The following is a 15,667-nucleotide window of genomic DNA, read 5'->3' as shown; positions in this document are numbered from 1 at the left end:
ATTTATTTATTTATTTATTTATTTATTTATTTATTTATTTATTTATTTATTTATTCATGAGAGAGAGAGAGAGAGAGAGAGGCAGAGGGAGAAGCAGGCTCCCAAGGAGCAGGGAGCCCGATGCGGGACTCGATCCCAGGACCCTGAGATCATGACCTGAGTCGAAGGCAGACGCTTAACCATCTGAGCCACCCAGGCGCCCTCAGTTTTATTTTAGAGTGCATAGGTTGGAAGAGATTAGTTGTTCTCTCAACCCTCCCAGATTCAGTGCCCCTTTATGACAAATATTCTGATTATTGTGAAATAAAATTCAATGTTAATGCATATATACTTTTAAATAATGAGTATAGTATCCTAACTTTAATACAAAGCAGAGAAAAGGAAAAGCAGTTTTTAATAACATGTATTTCAGTAAGAAAGCTTTGGTATTGCCATCCTAGATGATAAGATTAAGTCATCAGATGCTTACACCTGTAGGTAGTCATGAGCTACAAATGCAGGCCAATGTGCATTGTATTGGCAATATCACAAACAGCGTCGGTTATGATATTCTGAAATGATGGACAACTCCTGATAAAGTTTTGAACAAAATCTTAGTCATGCCTTGATTTACATAGTAAGCACATCTCTGGAAAAGTTAGTGTATGTTGAAACCATGCCACTATTACTTTGTGTTCTGTGTTAAAAAACCTTTTCTAGGGGCGCCTGGGTGGCTCAGTTGGTTAAGCGACTGCCTTCGGCTCAGGTCATGATCCTGGAGTCCCGGGATCGAGTCCCGCATCGGGCTCCCTGCTCGGCGAGGAGCCTGCTTCTCTCTCTGACCCTCCCCCCTCTCATGTACTCTCTCTCATTCTCGCTCTCTCAAATAAATAAATAAAATCTTTAAAAAAAAAAAAAAAAAAAAAAAAAAACCTTTTCTAAAATCTAAGCAATGATAATTCATTTTTAGACAAGGGACAGAGGGACCATGAGGGCCCTGAGTAGGCGACTAGCGTTAGTGGGTTATGTAATGGGAAGGCTTTTTCCCCTTTGAATGGGGTAGTTGAAGGCATGAAAACCAGCTTTCACCTCTTCTACTGCTGTGTCTGGTGTGAGCAGTCTTACTGGCCAGCCAGAGTTCTCTCTTTCCAAAAGGCAGCCTCATCTCAGAAATGGTTGCTATAGCCTGGACATTCGTGTCTCCCCCTAGATTCATACGTTGAAACGTAATCCCCAAAATGATGGTATTTGGAGGTGGGGCCTTTGGGACGTGATTAGGTCATTTGGGTGGAGCCGTCATGAGTAGGACTGGTGCTCTTATAAAAGAGACCCTGGAGAGCTCCCTCATCCCTCCCGCCATGTCAGCAAGAAGACGGCTGTCCGTGAAGGACAAAGTGGGTCCTCACCAGGCACCAAATCTGCTGGCACCTTAATCTTGGACTTCCCAGCCTCCAGAACAGCAAGAAATAAATGTTTGTTGTCTAAAGCACACACTCTATGGTGTTTTTGTTATAGCATCCCGAACAGACTTAGACAGTGGTTACTTTTGTTCGAAGACCCATTTGTATGCATACTCTAGCCTGTTGCTACAAATCACTGGCCTTGATGTGCTATCAATGACTTCTGACCTTTCTTAGTTTGATTTGAAATTGCCCAGCTGAAAATAAAAAAGGATGGGGGTGGGTGGGGTGGAAAAATAAAAGAAAAACTTTCGGGTTTTCTTTGATTAGAAAAATAAATTTCTCCTGGAATTTTTAAGAGTGATAGTGTCATTCAATATTTATACTTCATATTGATAATTTGACAGAAAACTTAAGAAGACCTAACATTTCCCAGAAAATCCTCTGTGGAATACTAGTAACACGTATTTAATCTGACATTTCCTACATGCCAGACATTGTGCCAAGCACTCTGTGTTATTAAGCCTATTGTACAGAAGGAGAAGCGAAGGCTCCAGGTTATTACTAAGTAACCTAATCCCAAGTCATGAAGTTAGTAAACGTTGGAGCAAAAGTTCAAACCCATGTTTTTTCATGTTGAGCCCACCATCTTTTCACTGAGTCTGCAGGATGTTAAGATGTGGGGTGAAAAAAGTACCTTGTGGCCCTATCCATTTGGAAAAAGAAGTTAAAAGGTGAGTTGAACCCATCTTTTCTGCCAGACCCCAAAGAGTCATTCATCATCTGCTGTTTATGGGAAACTTTGGGGAGAATGTCATATGCAGCACTCTGCAAATTTATTTCACTATGGAACCCTTGTTTCATGGCACTCTTGTAAAGGTATTGTTCTAGAAGACCCATTTCAGGAAATGCCTCTTTAGGACCTATGTATTGGGTTTTAGAATTATAGGTACTGCTGACAACTGGGAGTTAGGCTTTCTCAACTTTCACATATGGAGGAAGAATCTTGATTTTATCATCTGTTAAGACTTTGCCCCAATAAATAAGTTCCTAAATAAGAAGCCTAAAATGGAAATCTTTTCTCTCTATTTTTTTTTTTTTTTGAGAGAGAGAAAGCACAAGAGAGGTGGGGAGGGACAAAGAGAGAGAGAGAGACAGAATTTCAACCAGGCTCCACATCCAACATGGAGCCCAACGCGGGGCTCAATCTCACGACCCTGAGCCGAAATAAAAAATCAGTCACTTAACTGACTGAGCCACCCAGGTGCCCCTATCTTTATTCTTTATACCTCTGCTTATCTTTTCCTTTTGTCTTATTTTCTTCACACTTCTATTAATTGTATCATGAAATAGAATTCCCTTGAGCCCCATATCTATGTCAGGGTGGTTTTTTTAGCATTCGTGTTTTTCCTTAAATCTCTGACCATGTCACACCTTTGCTGCTGTTTCTACTTTCTCTCTCATTCCTTTCTACTTTCTCTCTTTTTCAGAGTTTCAGTTTCCTAGTTAATATCCTTAATGCATATTCATGTACACTTCTTAAAAACAGGCACCTAAATTTTAATGTCATTATGAATCAATGAAAGAGACAAATGGATATTATTCAAAATTAAAACACTGAATGGCATTCCATATAAAGATGCACATATCCTGATTCATATAATGCATTAACTCTATGAAAATTTCAAATAATTATTTCTAAAATTTTGAATATTTGCATTATTAGAAATGACACTTCTTTAAATTATACTTAAACTTTCAATAAGTTGGAGCTGTCATCATATTTATGTCTTAAGTCACTTCAATAAAAAATGTTGACTAGTATTTCCCAAATTTGTTTGATGATGAAAGTCACTTGGCATGTTTATCAAAGACAAATTCTTGAGCTCCGCTCCAAGTATCTGAATCAGAATCTCCAGGGGCATCTGTATTTTTAATATCAGCAGACAAGTTTGAAAAACACTGGTCTGTGTCTGGCTCTAATGATCCATAAGTGAAATATTGCAGAAATAATTTATTGCATATATTATGTCATCCTTAGCTTTCTAAACGGAAAATAATGTATTAATTTAAAAGCCTTTGAAAATTTTAAATTATTTGCTACACTCTAGTAATAGGTAAATTATGGAAATTTAGCATATTCATTCTTTTTTCTGCACACATAAAAATATGGCCCATTATACAGTTAGATTTTCAACAAAAGAAAAGGATGAAAAAGGATACCAATTTTATTTTTCTTCCCTAGAGGTTAAAATTGTCCTCTTTTGTATTTCATGTTTGGAAAGCATCTTTGTTGAGTTGTCAGAATATGTATTTCTTACTAAACTCCTAAGTTATCCCCTTCAACCCTGTAGATCTGTGTTCACTGTGTGTAACTGAGAGAGTCAGAGTTAGAATAATGAGTCCCCATCGGCCATAGTTTGCCTAGTCATGGTTGTCTGCCAAATGGAGCTAGTCACCTGGATGATTCAGACTTAGGAACATCTTTATGATTATTCATATGAGTCTCTAGATAAAAATCTAAAACAGAGTGCAACTGACATCCAAATATTAGACCTCACAGATGGCCTACCTCCACTGGAATTTTCCCAAACATTGAATAGAAGACAGAAATTTGGCTCTTTCTGTTTACTTTGCAAAGTCCCAAATGACCCAAAGAGAAGACTGGAAGTGAACCTGTTTCAACTTCCATTCCTGAAAACTGAAGCACTTTTTCTTCTTTTCTTCTTAGAGCCTGATGGAATCTCTCATCAAGGCAGTGTCTAAGTTGAAAAGCAGGTTCTAAACTAGCTCCAGAAAAGAAATACTGATTTAGATGGGCCAAACGTAATCCCAATTTGAATGTGCCAGGATTTGAAATGTGTGGGCTAATAGGTCTAATAGAGATGCTTTGGTGGAAACAATAGATTCTTTTCTTAATGTTTTCCTTGCCTGAATTCCACGTTTCTTCATTGACTAGCCAGAGGTGGTAACATAAGACAAAACAACATTGATTATTGGAAAACTAAAGTTGTAAAATTTGAGATGATTTCTCCCTTCCTAACCAAGTTGATCTACAATTGGAGGAAATTCTAGGGACATAATTCAGTTCTAATCTTTGGTACTTTCTGGGTCTCTTTAGTCCATTTAGGGTTGGTGTTTTTTCCTGGGAAATGTTATGGATTTAGCCACGAGATGGCAATGTTGCTTAAGAAGTGAGAGGATGCCCGTAGTACTAACACAAGCTGGGAAAGAGCAATTCCTTCGATAGAATCTATAACTTAATTACTGGTTTTACTGCTCTCCATAAATTTGGAGAATAACTTAAATTAACGGAGAATTTCCAGGCATAAAATACAAAGAGTATGATAGAAAATATGAGTGCTAAATAACTATAACATTATACCTAATAAAGGGGATGGCATTTAATACCCAAGGCTCGGGAAGCAATTCCTCTGCGGGAACAAATTTTTTGTGTGTGTTAATTTTAAAATCCTCTTATGCAACCTAACACCATCATCTTGTCAACTTAAGAGTTCTTATTGAGACATAATTCAGTTTGTTAATAAGCATTTTAGACAAAGCTCTTTGTCTTAAACATGGAAGAGGAGAACTTGATGGTTTCTTTAATGATCTTCTAAGATGTCCAAGATTTTTCAAATAATTGGCATTTCTCATGGCTCAGTTTCAGAAATCCTTAGGGTTATTCCAAGCAACTATTTTAATTTTCACCTGGGAGATGGAATAATGTTGCTAAGAAACTCTCTTAAAAAATTGCAGGGACTCACCGGAATAATATTGCTAGAGTGTTTGAAAAAGCCACAATTCTACATGAGAGGAAGAAAAATTTATAACATTAATAACTATTTTCTTTCCTTTAAAATCACCTCTCAGAAGCAGAGATGTTTCTTGTCAAAAATGAAGATTGCCATTTTGGATTCTCTAAGCCTGCTTTGATTAATTTTTTTTCTATTTAATTTTTTAACAAGAAGATTTTTCAGAGAATGTTGATCTTTATATCCTTACAGTCAGTGAATTGATAAGTTAAATATCCCTTCTGCCAATGGCCATGCACCTAAGTTTAAGTCAAAATACTAGTCTCCAGACCAAAATTTACAAAGGACTTCGTACTCTCGCCTTTCTCACGGAGGCTTTCAGCCAGCTCTTTAGGCTCTATACCATCTGGGCCAGACTTTTGGAAAAGGGCCTCAATCCCCAATTTTTCTGGCATCCTCAGAGATACAACTGTTTTAAGATATTGTGACCGGGTGGCTGAAGGAGAGGAAACTCTTCCTTGGTGTGGTAGAGCATCCACATTATTTGTATTTAATTTTAACAAATCAATATTGTGTATGGGTATCAGGATTGCAGAAGTCCTCCTGGGTAAGGTACCTTTCTCTCTTACCCAGAACCGTGTCATAAAACCTTTACCTCACAGCCAATCCAGGAAAGGGAATGTTGCAAATGTTGAAGATGTAAGGAGAAGGGGGTGAAGATCAAAGGAGAGGTTGAATAGATCTTTCTGCTGGTTTTGCTATTGGAGATGCATCTATCAAGAAGGTAGGAGAGGAAAACAGAATGTCAATGTTCGGCTGTGCTTTCCACAATCTGAGGGAGGCCCTCCCATCGGGATTGCCGCTACTCAAAGTGCCTGTCTTCAGAGAACTTCAAAGAACTTGTAAATCAATGTACTGACTCTTTCATTGGCAAAGTCTTGCTATTTAAATTAATTGGGATTAACCGGTGTGCTTAGGGACACAGTTGATTTAGATTCTGATGCAAGCTCTTTATTTAATGGTGGACCTATGACCAACAGCTTGTGGACTGACAGTAACACTGGGGAGCACCGATTAGACTCTGATGAGAGCAGTGTCCCCTAGAATTGTGCATTGTCCAACAGTATGCAGTGGAGCTGGGTGAAAGGGGAAGGCTTTAGCATTGGTTCAATGGCATCGTCAAAGTTCCTGGGAAGCCTCATGTAAGAAGAGATCGTCAGAACCATTTTTGCTGTTCCCCTGCTGAGGGCATATAAACTGTATTCTTCAAATGGGACTTCTGCATCTCTTCTGAGATTCCTTAGGAAGAGAAGTATGCACCAGGATCTGGACTAAGGTGATGTGAGTAATGCAGTTGCACTGGGTACCAAAAAAACCTCAGCAATAAAATATTTTAATGCAATATTTAAAAAAATCAAAGTTAATGAAAAAAAATCTATGATGAACAAACTGTCAGCATTTTAAGTAAAAACAGGATGATGCTGATAGTAGTCTCCTGGGTTCTGAATTCATGCTATGTATTGTCTGCAAACAAGCTCAGTATGGCTAGTATCACTGGGCTTTGATGAAAGAGTCTCATTGTGATCAGTACTTCTTCAGTAAATCAGATTAGAAACAAAACCAAACCCAAGGTAGAAAGTGTCCTGTATCAGATGAAGTTGCATTCATCAGCAACTTTTCTCTGTAAGCCACAAAAGTGAAAAATGTGGGATCTAAGAAATAATGTGGGGGTGCCTGTGTGGCTCAGTTGGTTAAGCATCTGCCTTTGGCTCAGGACATGATCCCTGGGTCCTGGGGTTGAGCCCTGCGTAGGGCTCCCTGCTCAGCAGGGAGCCTGCTCCTCCCTCTCTCTCTGCCTCTCCCCCTGCTTGTGCGCTTTCTCTCTCCCTGTCAAATAAATAAATAAAATCTTAAGAAAAAAAGAAATGAGGACTTGCCCAATTTCAGTTTCTATTCATATGAATTGTGTTATATGGATCTAATCAATATTACTTCCTTTTTACTCCCAGACATGTTCAGACCACTATAGACTGAGGGATGGAATTGCCAGTCTGGTATATGCCTATCATGCTGGTGGACCTAAAAGGCATTTCTAATCGAGTGGACAGTGGATAATACTTTAAAGAGATTCAACAAAGCAACTGTTTTATTTCAGCAAAACAGAATCACACTCACACTGAAAGAGAACATCTTAAGATAGATACTTCTTGGGAAAGTCTAAGATAATGGAGGTTTGTTAATTACTGGATGCGATTCCATTGTGCCTTCTTGGATGGAGCTTTCTGAAGTACGTGTCTTGTTTGGCTTTAGACTTTATACACTGGAGAGTTGCCTTAGGAGTTAATGTTCTAGCAATTGCAGGATGGTGCAACATACACTAGCACTTGAGCGCTCTCTGCTTTGAAAAACAATGAGAATTTTATGAAGAAACTTCAAAAAGACATTGCATTTGGAGATAATCCCAAGGTCCCAGTAAGCCTCCTCTGTTGGAACACTGCTTTCCCAAGAGCAGAAATACATTTAAGTGAGGTTGTTTATTTCTAAATATTCTTAATCATGGTAATAGAGTTACTGAAAACAAAAGAAGGCTTATTTTTTTCCTTCTTCCCATGAACCTGCAGATCTGTGTATGCTTGTAACCCAGAGCAGCGATGTTCTCTTTAGATTTTTGCAATTGGAAAGAAGACGAGGATCAATCCTGGGCTGCCACTGGTCAGACTTCACACGAACTAGGGTATCAGCAAAGCAAGGTCACCCCGCAAATAAAACAATTTAGTGTCTGCTATTTTTAAAAAGTACTGTAAGTAGCTTTAGGAAAAATCAGAATTTTGTTGGACTCCCTTAGGCTTTTAGACAGTGAAAAAAATTGAGTTATAAATAAGTGTGGGTGAGGCTCAAGTCTTTGAGCAAAATCCCACGTACGGAAGCAAAACATGAAGCCTGTCTATCAACCAAGACCTTTGGAGGGCGTGGTCAGCCTGCATGGGCCCCACAGCCTCTTGTGCTTCTTCTTGCCCATGTTCGGCGATGATCTTGACTGACAAAGGAAGTGCTCTCCACAGTTCCACTCCCAGCATCCCAGGCAGACGGTCCTAAATTCAGTGCCAGCCCCAACTCCACCACATTTGTCTGATGGGGGAATTCTAGCCATGGAGGCAGCTTTGCACGCCATGTCTCAGAGCTACCAGGGAGCCACGCCAAAGAATGTGGAAACGGAATGGGGGACAGTATGGTGCTGCCTCCATAAATAGAATACCTCCTTAGGTTTTATTGAGAGAAGAGAGCTGGGTTACTTACTTCATCACTTTTCCTCTGGCTAAGCTTTGAAAGCGGTGGACTGCTGATGCTCTGTGCAAAGTGGAGGGGCTACAGTTAAGGAGGGAGGTTGGAAGCATAGCTGACATGAGAACATGACTTTTTCCACTGGGCTCCTTCCTCTTCTGCCTTCTGACCAGCAGACAGACCTTCCAGAAGCAGCCCGACGGAGAGAGTCTGTCCATGCCACGTTAAGCACATGAACGCACATCTACCACATACAAGGGTGTGCTGATAAAGGCTGGAGACTAGGCTGTGGGCAATTTGACTTTGAACATTTGAAGTTTGCCTTGAAGCTGGAAACCTGCTTCAGAGAAGGAGGGTCCAGAGAGACTCTACCCAGGCCATGAGTCTTTGACAGAAATCACTCATGCCTCATGAAGTGAAACATTTACCCCTTAGAAAAGTAGCCTTCTTGTTGAGTTGATGTCAGTTTAAAAATAACCCTCAGGCCAGAAACTTTAGAAGGAGGATGCAATGATTCCTGTGAAAGAAAAAAATCTCCCCAGAGGTTCACCCCCTTGATGTCAGACGAAGTGTTGGAAGGGGGTGGTCCTGGCTTTCTGAGAGGTGACTTGAGGGCTCTCTTCCTGCCAGACAGACAGAAGAGAGACTGGTCCTCACACCCATGTCAGCACGAATTTGCTCAGGGGCTGTTTTGTGCTCAGGCAGTCTGGTACAGAGCTTGGGAGGTTTCGGACAGGTCTCAGGGCGGCCCCACGTATCAGGGGGCGGGAGACTTCACCCAATCCCCTGAATCCCCACCCCAAAGACTTTCAGGTGGTGAGAGCTCCCACCATTGCCCCACAGGGAGTGTTATTCACATTACAGGAACAGCCTCATCCGCAGGGCTATTCCTCCATCTGTGTTGGGGGTGGAGGAGCGCCACTAGCCAGGGCTCTTCACGGCCTGGTTTCTGTAGAGACACATAGGGCCTTGTAGGGAGATGTGTCAAGAACAAGAAGGTACAGAAGGAGGACCTAAAGTGACCGCCTGACCCCTGCTGACTCCTATTGAGGCATCATCTTGAAGACACTGTGGCGTCGGTTTGGGTTCCTTATCTTCTCTTCCTTCTCCCTTCCTCTCTCTCTCTTTTGGGATTTGGCCCTAACCAGGAAGAATCCCTTGTTGCAAACTAGGCTATCCTGCCAGCAGGTGGGAGCTCCCTTTGGGGACTGGGAGGAAGGAGAGAGGTGATTGGGTGAGTGAGAGAGATGTATTTGAATGGGGGCGGGGCAGTGATAGAGAGAGAGGGAAGGGGAAGCCTTGGTAGGAGTGAAAATAGGTAGCTAAGAGGGGTGGGTAATAACTATCAAATAACTGGTACCTCTGAGGTGGCAACCAAACTGTCCAGCTCCCCTTGTCTCTTTCCCCCAACCCAGCCCCCAGACTTGCAGAGCCTGAGTAACTTTATCGCTCAAGGAGAGCCCACTCTTGACCCTCTGGGCAGCATGATCAGGCTGTTTGGTCTGTAGAATGAGTGTCCAGGTCTTGGGCTTCTGGACAAAGGGATGGGAATCCCTACTGTCCCTGTGGTTTCTTTGTGAACTTGGGCAAGTCCGTTAAGTTCCCAGAGACTCACTTTCTTGATGGATAAAATGGGATGTTTACATGAGAACTAAGTTTGAAATCATGTAGAGCAGGTGCTAAATAAATGTGTTGAGGACCCAAATCTCCTTAGAACATCAAAGTTGCAGCTGTCTCTCGCTGAAGATGCTGAGCACCTCACTTCCCTGCATGCGCCCCTCCAGCCCTGTTCCTTCCTCCCATAGTGATGGGGCTCCTTTCTCTGGTTCCCAGGCTTTCAGTTTCCTGGCCTTCAGTTCCCTGGCATTTGTCACTGTGGACACTTCTAGGAATCCTGGGGTTTTACTTGGGAAAAGTTGCCATGAAGGCAGGGCACTGTTAGCCAAGGAAAACCCACTGTAGAGTGTCCAGGGTACCAGGCCAAACCTGTTTCTCCTATGGGCTGCGGTGAAAACACATCACTGCTCTTTCTCTAGAAGGAGCATTTTTGAAAAGCTGTGGTTCAAAATTGTGCAGAGGAAAAAGGACTGAATAGCACATTGTTTTAACAGGAAAGGAAGCAGACATCTTAAAAAACAGGAGTGCCCTGCTGCAGTACTATCCTTCTATTTTAGAATATTCTACACTATTATACTAAAAAAAGCAAAACATTTATGAAACAGGGGAACTTTACCTCTAGGTATTTTCACCCACAGCATAAAGAGCTCCTCAGCATTTAGGACAAAACCCTGTCCCTATCCCTTCTGTCATGAGATCCCTGTGCAAAGACTCTCCCCATGCTATGTCTATAAAAGTGACCGGTGCAATTTCTGGTCTGGTCTGGCCTGGAGCCTTGATGACAGGAAGAGAGGCTCCATTTCCTCTTTGTATGGCTGGTTCTCACAGCAAATGGAAGTGTTTCTGAAAAGAAATGTTTTGTCTGGTCCTAACAGAATTCCAAAGCTAAAGGCATTATCTCTTCCACTCTGCAGATGCAAAAGCTTAGTGAAATTAGAATGCTCTCAGCTCTACCCTTCCCTTCCTATAAAAATATATGACAGCAACGACTCTCCAGACATACTGTATCAGGGGAACTTTGGAGAAAATTTGTCTCAATGATGTGTTATTTTAATACTTAGTTCACTAAATCCCTTGCCTGGCTGGGATCACTTTTAATAATTAAGAACTCAATTAACTCAAATATATAAACACAGGGAATGTGCAAGCTCGTGTTTCATTTGGAGCCCAACTTCAATGAATGGCAGACAGTATATGGGCTCTTACTTTCCTCAGTGTGGACCTGCAGGGGCTCATTAACCAGCCTCTGTCTCTCTCACTGCCATATGCTTCCCTCGCTGCAACTTTAATCAAGACCAGACTTCGCTTGATGTGAAATAAGATCTGAAGGCCCTGAAAAGTCATCCTCATGAAACTCGAGCAGCTGGAGCCCGCAGAGTGAGAGAGTGTGATTTAGACACATCATTTCAATGCTAGGTTTCCAGTGCATCTTAAAGGAAACACAGCTCACATCTTTGGACCCTGGAAAAGTTGCATGAGATCTTGGAGCTTCCTGTGAACTTGAACCTGGCTACTTAACTAGTGTAGGAAGTGAGAAATGAGTGTTTGGATGATCATATGGTTGAGTCTTCAGTCAGTGGGTTCAATGGGGCTTCAGTATGGTTTTTCAGTAAATTAGCAAGGAAGAACAGTGAACATTGTTGTAAGGCAAGGACTGTGTGCGAGCTTTTTCAAGATTTGATTTTAATTAAATCAGATCAATGGAGGTACAGTGAGGTCTCATGGGAGTTGGGGAAGTTGCAAATAAATTGTCCTTGGCACAAAATGAAATGAGGAACATGGTCTGGAGCTTTAACAGAATTTCTGGATGCCTGGGGAGAACAGAACACTGAGAGAGGGGGCAGCTGGTTGTTTCTCCCAGGCCTTGGTGTGTGGGGCCTTCTCTGTCCAAAAACTTACTCTTTGGCTGGAGTAGAGAAACCTCAGCATATCTAGAGAGCAGTGCCCAGAATGTGTCCGTTATCCCTGAAAAACTGTCTTTTTTTGGTCTTTGGTGGAAAATCTGGAGACTCACATTCACTTGCCCAGTGAAAAGAGAACTAGCTGGAGAAATTGGGCTCTTTCTTCCAGTTCCGCTACTTCCTATTTTATGAGCCACTTACTTTGTCTTTATTTGTCAATGGAGGTAACGACGTCCCCAGACCTACCTCAAGTGAGACTCACATGAAATAACAGTCATGGAAGGAAGCAGAACATTTTGGCCCTCAGATTATTAAAGAATTTACCAGTTCTGGTGAAGTCACAAATGGTCTCTCCTTAATCCTACATGCAAAGAAAGTTTATGGAGTTAAATATAACTGGTAAGTTCTGCCTCAAGAACTCCTCTCATCTCTAGTTCCTTTGGGGAATGGGAACTGATTTAGTCCAGTTTAAAACTTGGCCTGATTCCATGATTTAAAATTATTCGTGGCCAATCCAGTGTCTCAGGGAATAATTTCTTAGTATTTCAAATCTCTTCCTTCTTCCCTCTACTCTTCTCCAAGGTGGTACCCGAGTGTGTGGAAGACAGGCTTCCACAACCTCATGGTCTTATAAGAAAGGGGTCTTGTGACCTTGTGCTAGACTTTTGGCATGTACAGCTTGTGTTCCCTGGGGTATGGATGGCCTGGTCCTGTCCTTGAATGTTCCGCTGGCATCTCTGCTGATGTTTGCGGGTTTTATATATGTAGTCCCTAGTCTTGCTCAGATAGTTCAGGATCTAGAGGATCTAGAGGATCCCTGTCTTCCCTCTTCCCTGTCCTCTTTTGGGAGTCCCTGCCATGGGTCCATCCAGTTCTTGGTCCAGTTGTCTAGCCTGTAGTAGGGGCAGTGGGTGTATCTGTTTGTCCCAAGAAGGTAGGCACATGGCAGACCAGCTGGTCAATCTAGCATTCATGAAACAGAAAACAAAGGGGGCTCAGGAGGGCAAACTGAATCTCCTCTCTGCTTGAGCATTCTATGTGTTGTCTTGGAGGCCACCAAAAGTACAGGGTTACCTTGCTAGCAGTCTCTAGTTAAGTCCAAACGGCCTGTAAAGCAAGAGGTCCTCTGGACTTACCTACTATACTTTCTCCCTAAACAGGGGTAGGGAGATGGGCACATTTCTGACCTTCTATCTCCCCAACCCCTGCCTCACCATCCTCACCTTGCAATCCTTCTGGACTGATGGAGCAGGCTTTTCCTTTATTTGCCCTTCCTGTCTGCTTGGGCTTCTTTGTGTCAAACTCCTTCTGTGGGTCTCTCCTGTAGCCTTCTTCTCTTTACTTTTCTAATGTTCTCTTTTATTAACTTAGTCTCTATTTTCTTCCAGATTTGCTAAGAAATAAATCTAATATACATTTAGCTTTTTGTGGAAGGATACACAAGAAATGTTTAATAGTGGTTACCTTTGAGGAAAATGATGGGGGTAAGAATTGTAATTTTAAACATTCTGAGATTTCAGAAGTCATGGGGAATATTATTTGTACTCTCCCCAATATCAATAGGAGTAGAATAAAATTTTCTTGAGATGATTTAAAAGTGCAGTATTTGATATTAGAAAGTTTTACTTTGGTAGAAATAATATACACAGAAGAAATCTCACAATGGCATAAATTGTATCTGGTAAAATTAGTTATGGACTAACACATAGGAGTGAATGAAATTTCCATTGTAAATTTCAAATCAAAAGGAATTAATACTAACTAAATAATTTTAGTAGAATGAAATATGGGAAAAAATGGAACTTTTGAACGGTGCCGAATAGAAAATTAATCAAAAATTAAACTGGTGTGGTTAGATTAAAGGTGGCCTTTCATATTTGTTTTCCCCACTTTCTCAGGGGAACGCTGGGTGAGGTACCCTGCTGAAAAACTACATTTCCCAGTTTTCCTTGCTGCCACTGTAGCCCTGTGATCCGCCCAATGATGTATTAAGTAGAGCCGGTAGATGGGATTTCTGAAGAGGTTCATTAAGAAGAGGTAACTAGCCCTTCCTCTTCCTTTTTCCTCCTGTCATAGCTGGATTTCCAGCAGCCTTCGCTAGAATGGGTCCTTAAAGATGAAAACCACAGGCTGAGGGTGGAGGAGGAGGACAATGGGAGAGGTGGGTGTCCTGATGACTTCATGGAATCACAATCTCATCCTTGGAGAACCTATCTCCAGACTTCTTTTACATGACAGCATAAACTCTTGTGTGATCAATATACTATTTTTTTCAGGTTTCAGTTTACTCACAGCTGAATATAAATCCTAACTAATATGATGGCTTAATTGTATTTGCTCTGAAAAATGGTTTATGAAAATTCATCAATATTGATATCATTCTAATTAAAACATCTCTAGAAAGAGTCCTCGGTGTCAAGAACTTGAGATAAAAATTTCCACTGGGTCAAGATGACAAAATGTCTTGCATTCTGAAGACATTATTTTTAAAAGTAAAACAGTAAAAGCTCAGTACAAGTTAGGGATTTATGTTATTCATACCTCATCTAGAAACCTCAAACAAATTCCTTTTTCTCTCATACAACTACTTCTGCCAATTTTGAATTACAAAGTTCTCTAATTGCAGAGACTGCTGGGAAAATACACATACCATGACTTACACATTCATTTTGTCTGGACACCCTGTCCCTCAATTAGGGTCAAATACCTGTGGTTTGCATTTGCCTGGGACAGGCAAATGGAACCAGATGGGAGATTTTAGTGGGAAATTCTTGACTAAACACAAAGGCTTGGATATTATCTGGGGTCTCCTGGACCCTTATGATCTAGATGAGAGTGGCCTAGACCCCCCCCTCCCAAAAGACCTCAAATAAAGTTCAATATCCATCCAAGATTCTACAATTCACTATCATCTCTGGCTCTGACTTCCTGTGTCCTTGCCCGTTATCAATATCAGTCACCAGATTGGTACATTTTTTACCAAGGATGAAACTATAATGAAATACCATAACCACCTAAAGTCCATAGTTTTCCTTAGGGTTCACTCTTGGTGTTGTACATTCTATAGATTTGGACAAATGTATAATGACATGTATCCATCATTATAATATCATCCAGAGTATGTTCGCTGTCCTAAAAATCTTCTGTGCTCTGTCTATTCATCTCCCTATCCCCTACCCTTGGCAACTACTGGTCTTTTCACTGTCTCCATAGTTTTGTCTTTTCCGGAATGTCAGATAGTTGGAAACATACAGTAGGTATGTCCTTTTCATATTAGCTTCTTTCACTTAGTAATATGCATTTAAGGTTTTTTTTTTTTTTAAGATTTTATTTATTTATTTGAGACAGAGAGCATGAGAAGGAGGAGGGTCAGAGGGAGAAGCAGACTCCCTGCCGAGCAGGGAGCCCGATGTGGGACTCGATCCTGCGACTCCAGGATCATGACCTGAGCCGAAGGCAGTCGCTCAACCAACTGAGCCACCCAGGCGCCCTGCATTTAAGGTTTTTCCATGCTTTTTCATGGTTTGATAGCTCATTTCCTGTTATTTTTTTATTTTTATTTTTTAAAGATTTTATTTATTTATTTGAAAGAGAGAGCATGCACGAGCAGGGGGAGGGGCAGAAGGAGAGGGAGAAGCAGACTCCCCGCTGAGCAGGGAGCCTGTCGGGCCCTAGCTCTTTCCCTAGCACTGAATAATATTTCATGCCTGGAGGTGCCTCAGTTTATCCACTC

This window comes from Neomonachus schauinslandi, chromosome 2 (assembly GCF_002201575.2).
Source record: "Neomonachus schauinslandi chromosome 2, ASM220157v2, whole genome shotgun sequence".
In the NCBI taxonomy this organism is placed as follows: Eukaryota; Metazoa; Chordata; class Mammalia; order Carnivora; family Phocidae; genus Neomonachus; species Neomonachus schauinslandi.
This window is presented reverse-complemented; position numbering follows the sequence as displayed.